Consider the following 6956-nt stretch of genomic DNA (forward strand, 5'->3'; position numbering starts at 1 on the left):
CGGGTCCTGCCTTCCCCTGATTCGGAACCGCCGGACCTATCGGAGGTCAGACTGTGGAAAAAAACTCGGAGAAAAAGGACCATCGGGAAAGGGCTGAGAGGCAGGTGCATTCCCGGGCCCCTGGGGGCCCCGGCGGGCGGGCCCGGGTGCTGCCTGGCCCCGTCTCAGCATGGCCAGACCTCGCGGGGGCCTGCCTGAGCAAACTCGGAGGAAAAGGCCCATCGGCAAGGGGGCTAAGCAGCAGGTGCGTACCCAGGCCCCTGGGGGCCCCGGCGGGAGGGCCCGGGTCCTGCCTTCCCCTGATTCAGAATCGCCAGACCACACGGAGGTCTGACTGACCCTCTCCCTAGTAATCCAGAGGAAAATTACCCCCCTTTCTTGTAATCCGTGCACTAGAGGTGATAGAGGGGACCCAAGGCGCGAAAGTACCCGACCTCCTGGAGCCCTCGCTGGGATCCGGGAGGCAAATGGCACCTCATCGGGACTTCCAGGGAAGTTCGGCCATCTGGTCGCCCCCATTGGAAAGCATTGCGGGCGACCAGATGGCCGAGGCGATCCGGGAGACCAGATGGCCGAGGGGATAGGGGCGACCAGATGGCCGAGGGGATCCGGGAGACCAGATGGCCGAGGGGATCCGGGCGACCAGATGGCCGGGCACGAAAGGGACGCCATCCGGTCGCCCCGTGCCCCCACGAAGGAGGGAGCGGGCACCCGGGGCATGCCGGGCCGGAGGCCCGGGGCCCCAGCCGGGCCACAGCCATGGAGGCTGCCAGGGGCCGGCGGGCCCTCCGACCCGGGGCCCGCTTACACCTTGACAAGCAGGGGAGGCCTGTAAGGGACCGACGGACCCCTGTCCTGGGCCCTGGGTGGAGCGGCAGCCCGGGGGACCGGGCCCAGGGCCGGAGCGCCCGACCCGGGGCCCCGACCGGGCCCCTGGACCCAGCCGGGGCTCCCAGGCCCGGAGGCACAGGGGAAGCCTCCCCGGGCCCGCCGGACCCCGTCCCGGGCACCCTGCCCCGCGGCAGGACCCAGGACGGAGCCCGGGGTGGGGAGGCCACCCTCCCCGGGGCCCTCAGGGGCCCCGGATGGAGCTCCTGAACACAGACAAGCAAGGGGAGGCTCCCCGGGCACATCGGAACCCCTTTCCGGGCCCTTGGCAGTGCGGCAGGCTGGGAGACAGGACCCAGGGCCTGAGCACCCGACCCGGGGCCCGCCCGGGCCCCTGGACCCAGCCGGGGCTCCCAAGCCCGGAGGCGCATGGGACGCCTCCCCGGTCCCTCCGGACCCCGTCCCGGGCACCCTGCCACGCAGCAGGACCAAGGACAGAGCCCGGGGTGGGGAGGCCGCCCTCCCCGGGCCCTCAGGGGCCCTAGCCACTGCTCCTGAACCCAGCCAAGCAAGGGGAGGCTCCCCGGGCACATCGGAACCCCTTCCCGGGCCCTTGGCAGTGCGGCAGGCTGGGAGACAGGGCCCAGGGCCGGAGCACCCGACCCGGGGCCCGGCCGGGCCCCTGGACGCAGCCGGGGCTCCCAAGCCCGGAGGTGCATGGGACGCCTCCCCGGTCCCTCCGGACCCGTCCCGGGCACCCTGCCACGCAGCAGGACCAAGGACAGAGCCCGGGGTGGGGAGGCCGCCCTCCCCGGGCCCTCAGGGGCCCTAGCCACTGCTCCTGAACCCAGCCAAGCAAGGGGAGGCTCCCCGGGCACATCGGAACCCCTTCCCGGGCCCTTGGCCGTGCGGCAGGCTGGGAGACAGGGCCCAGGGCTGGAGCACCCGACCCGGGGCCCGCCCGGGCCCCTGGACCCAGCCGGGGCTCCCAAGCCCGGAGGTGCATGGGACGCCTCCCCGGTCCCTCCGGACCCCGTCCCGGGCACCCTGCCACGCAGCAGGACCAAGGACAGAGCCCGGGGTGGGGAGGCCGCCCTCCCCGGGCCCTCAGGGGCCCTAGCCACTGCTCCTGAACCCAGCCAAGCAAGGGGAGGCTCCCCGGGCACATCGGAACCCCTTCCCGGGCCCTTGGCCGTGCGGCAGGCTGGGAGACAGGGCCCAGGGCCGGAGCACCCGACCCGGGGCCCGCCCGGGCCCCTGGACCCAGCCGGGGCTCCCAAGCCCGGAGGTGCATGGGACGCCTCCCCGGTCCCTCCGGACCCCGTCCCGGGCACCCTGCCATGCAGCAGGACCAAGGACAGAGCCCGGGGTGGGGAGGCCGCCCTCCCCGGGCCCTCAGGGGCCCTAGCCACTGCTCCTGAACCCAGCCAAGCAAGGGGAGGCTCCCCGGGAACAACGGAACCCATTCCTAGGCCCTTGGCAGTGCGGTAGGCTGGGAGACAGGGACCAGGGCCGGAGCACCTGACCCGGGGCCCGCCCGGGCCCCTGGACCCAGCCGGGGCTCCCAAGCCCGGAGGTGCATGGGACGCCTCCCCGGTCCCTCCGGACCCCGTCCCGGGCACCCTGCCACGCAGCAGGACCAAGGACAGAGCCCGGGGTGGGGAGGCTGCCCTCCCCGGGCCCTCAGGGGCCCTAGCCACTGCTACTGAACCCAGCCAAGCAAGGGGAGGCTCCCCGGGAACAACGGAACCCATTCCTAGGCCCTTGGCAGTGCGGTAGGCTGGGAGACAGGGACCAGGGCCGGAGCACCCGACCCGGGGCCCACCCGGGCCCCTGGACCCAGCCGGGGCTCCCAAGCCCGGAGGCGCATGGGACGCCTCCCCGGACCCATGGAGCCCGTCCTGGGCATTGAGCCATGCCGTTGGCCTGGAGATGGGTGCCCCGGACGCCCGGGGGAGGTCTGTCCGGGACACATGGAGCCCGTCCTGGGCATTGAACCATGCCGTTGGCCTGGAGAAGGGAGCCCCGGACGCCCGGGGGAGGACTGCCCGGTACCCGTGGAGCCCTTCCCGGGTACTTTGCAACGCCGTTGGCCTCCTGGAGATGGGTGCCCCGAACGCCCGGGGGGCGGGCTGCCCGGGACCCGTGGAGCCCGTCCTGGGCACTCTGACCTGCTGTTGGCCCGGGGGAGGGACCCCAGACGACCGGGACCCGTGGAGCCCGTCCTTGGCCCTCTGACAAGCCGTTGGCCCGGGGAAGGGAGCCCCAGACGACCGGGACCTGTGGAGCCCGTCCTGGGCACTCCTGTATGCCGTTGGCCCGGGGAAGGGAGCCCCGGACGTCCGGGACCCGTGGAGCCCGTCCTGGGCACTCCTGTATGCCGTTGGCCCGGGGAAGGGAGCCCCGGACGTCCGGGACCTGTGGAGCCCGTCCTGGGCACTCTGAAATGCTTTGGCCCGGGGAAGGGAGCCCCGGACACCCGGGGGGAGGACTGCCCGGGACCCGTGGAATTCGTCCTGGGCACTCTGACATGCCGCTGGCCCGGGGAAGGGTGCCCCGGACGCCCGGGGCCCGTGGAGCCTGTCCTGGGCACTCTGACAAGCCGTTGGGCCAGGGAAGGGAGACCTGGACGCCCGGAACCCGTGGAGCCCGTCCTGGGCACTCTGATATGCTTTGGCCCGGGGAAGGGAGCCCCGGACGCCCGGGGGAGGACTGCCCGGGACCCGTGGAACTGGTCCTGGGCACTCTGACATGCCGCTGGCCCGGGGAAGGGTGCCCCGGATGACCGGGGCCCGTGGAGCCCGTCCTGGGCACTCTGACATGCCGCTGGCCCGGGGAAGGGAGCCCCGGACGCCCGGGGCCCGTGGAGCCCGTCCCAGGCACTCTGCCATGCCGTCAGCCTGGATGGAGCCCCGGACGCCCGGGGGGACGAAGGCCCGGGACGCATGGAGCCTGTCCCGGGCACTCTGCCATGCCGTCGGCCTGGATGGAGCACCGGACGCCCGGGGGACGACTGCCCAAGAGCCATGGAGCCCGTCCTGGGCAATTTGACATGCAGTTGGCCTGGAGGAAGGAAGCTCCGGGTGGCCTAGGGAGGTGTTGCCCAGGCATATACCATCTGGTCCCCATGGCAGAGAACCACCAACCCTGGAGGGGTGTCCGGGCATACCCTGCCCCAAAGTAATCCGGAGGCAAATTACCCCCCTTTCTTGCAATCTGTGCACGCGAGGTGACAGAGGGGACTCAAGGCGTGAAAGAACCCGACCTCATGGAGCCCTCGCTGGGATCCGGGAGGCGAATGGCACCTCATTAAGACTTCCAGGGAAGTTCGGCCATCTGGTCCCCCCCATAGGAAAGCGTTGCGGGCGACCAGATGCCCGAGGGGATCCGGGCGACCAGATGGCCGAGGGAATCCGGGCGACCAGATGGCCGGGCATGGAGGTGAAGCCGCCTGGACTCTTCCCCACCCCGTCCCCGTCCCGGGACGAATGCCCGGGACGCATGGAGCCCGTCCTGGCCACTTGACGTCCCGTCCTGGGCATTGAACCATGCCGTCGGCCTGGAGAAGGGAGCCCCCGGACGCCTGGGGGAGGACTGCCCGGTACCCGTGGAGCCCTTCCCGGGTACTTTGCAACTCCGTTGGCCTCCTGGAGATGGGTGCCCCAGATGCCCGGGGGTGGGCTGCCCGGGACCCATGGAGCCCGTCCTGGGCACTTTTACATGCCGTCGGCCTGGAGGTGGGTGCCCTGGACGCCCGGGGGAGGCCTGCCCGGGACCCGTGGAGCCCCTCCCGGGTACTTTGCCAATGCCGTTGGCCTCATGGAGATGGGTGCCCCGGACGCCCGGGGGAGGACTGCCCGGTACCCGTGGAGTCCTTTCCGGGTACTTTGCAACGCTGTTGGCCTCCTGGAGATGTGTGCCCCGAACGCCCGGGGGGAGGGCTGTCCGGGGCCCATGGAGCCCGTCCTGGGCACTGTGACATGCCGTGGGCCTGGAGGTGGGAGCCCCGGACGCCCGGGGGAAGGCTGCCCGGGACCCGTGGAGCCCTTCCCGGGTACTTTGCCATCCCGTTGGCCTCCTGGAGATGGGTGCCCCGGACGCCCAGGGGAGGTCTGTCCGGGACACGTGGAGCCCGTCCTGGGCATTGAGCCATGCCGTTGGCCCGGAGAATGGAGCCCCCAGACGCCCGGGGGAGGTGTTGCCCAGGCATATCTCATCTGGTCCCCCCGGGCAGAGAACCACCAGCCCTGGAGAGGTGTCCGGGCATACCCTGCCCCTAGTAATCCGGAGGGAAATTACCCCCCTTTCTTGCAATCCGTGCACGCGAGGTGACAGAGGGGACCCAAGGCGTAAAAGAACCCGACCTCATGGAGCCCTAGCTGGGATCCAGGAGCCGAATGGCACCTCATCGGGACTTCCAGGGAAGCCCGGCCATCTGGTCGCCCCATTGGAAAGCATCGCGGGCGACCAGAGGGCCGGGATCGAAAGGACTCCCAGCTCCCCATCCATCCCAAGCCTTCGCGGTAGGGTTCCTGACTGCCTGCCCATGCAAGGCAGGGCTCTTGGACCCCGGCTGGGCCTCAGGCGCAGGTTGGACCACCGGAGCTCTAGGGCCCGGACGACCTGGGGGAGGAATGCCCGGGACCCGTGGAGCCCGTCCTGGGTACTTTGACATGCCGTCGGCCTGGAGGTGGGTGCCCCGGACGCCCGGGGGAAGCTGCCCAGGACCCATGGAGCCCGTCCTGGGTACTTTGCCAATGCCGTTGGCCTCATGGAGATGGGTGCCCCGGACGCCCGGGGGAGGTCTACCCGGGACCCATGGAGCCCTTCCCGGGTACTTTGCCAATGCCGTTGGCCTCGTGGAGATGGGTGCCCCGGACGCCCGGGGGAGGTCTACCTGGGACCCATGGAGCCCGTCCTGGGTACTTTGCCAATGCCGTTGGCCTCATGGAGATGGGTGCCCCGGACGCCCAAGGGAGGTCTGCCCGGGACCCATGGAGCCCGTCCTGGGTACTTTGCCAATGCCGTTGGCCTCCTGGAGATGGGTGTCCCGGGCGCCCGGGGGAGGACTGTCCCGGACTCATGGAGCCCGTCCTGGGCACTTTGACATGCCGTCGGCCTGGCGGTGGGAGCCCCGGACGCCCGGGGGAGGGCTGCACGGGACCCATGGAGCCCGACCCGGGCACTCTGTCATGCCGTCAGCCTGGATGGAGCCCCGGAAGCCCGGGGGACGAATGCCCGGGACGCATGGAGCCCTTCCTGGGCACTTTTCCGTGCCTTCGGCCTGGAGCCCCCAGACACCCAGGGGAGGACCACCGTGAAAACCATGGAGCCCGACCCGGGCACTCTGCCTAGATGGAGCCCCGGACGCCCAGGGGACGAATGCCCGGGACGCATGGAGCCCGTCCTGGGCACTTTTCTATGCCGTCAGCCTGGATGGAGCCCCGGACGCCCGGGGGACGACTACCCAGGAGCCATGGAGCCCGTCCTGGGCAATTTGACATGCAGTTGGCCTGGAGGAAGGAAGCCCCGGGTGGCCTAGGGAGGTGTTGCCCAGGCATAGCCCATCTGGTCCCCATGGCAGAGAACCACCAGCCTCGGAGGGGTGTCCGGGCGTACCCTTCTCCCTAGTAATCCGGAGGAAAATTACCCCCTTTTCTTGTAATCTGTGCACGCGAGGTGACAGAGGGGACCCAAGGCGCGAATGTACCCGACCTCCTGGAGCCCTCGCTGGGATCCGGGCAGCGAATAGCACCTCATCGGGACTTCCAGGGAAGTTCAGCCATCTGGTCGCCCCATAGGAAAGCGTTGCGGGCGACCAGATGCCCGGGGGGATCCGGGCGACCAGATGGCCGAGGGAATCTGGGCGATCAGATGCCTGGACACGGAAGTGAAGCCGCCTGGACTCTCCCGACCCTGTCCCCGTCCCCGTGCCCGTGCCCGGGACGCATGGAGCCCGTCCTGGGCACTTTTCCATGCCTTCGGCCTGGAGCCCCCAGACACCCAGGGGAGGACCACCGTGAAAGCCATGGAGCCCGACCCGGGCACTCTGCCATACCGTCAGCCTGGATGGAGCCCCGGACGCCCGGGGGACTAATGCCCGGGACGCATGGAGCCCGTCCTGGGCA

The sequence above is a fragment of the Lissotriton helveticus genome, chromosome 12 (genome assembly GCF_964261635.1).
Source record: "Lissotriton helveticus chromosome 12, aLisHel1.1, whole genome shotgun sequence".
Classification (NCBI taxonomy): Eukaryota; Metazoa; Chordata; class Amphibia; order Caudata; family Salamandridae; genus Lissotriton; species Lissotriton helveticus.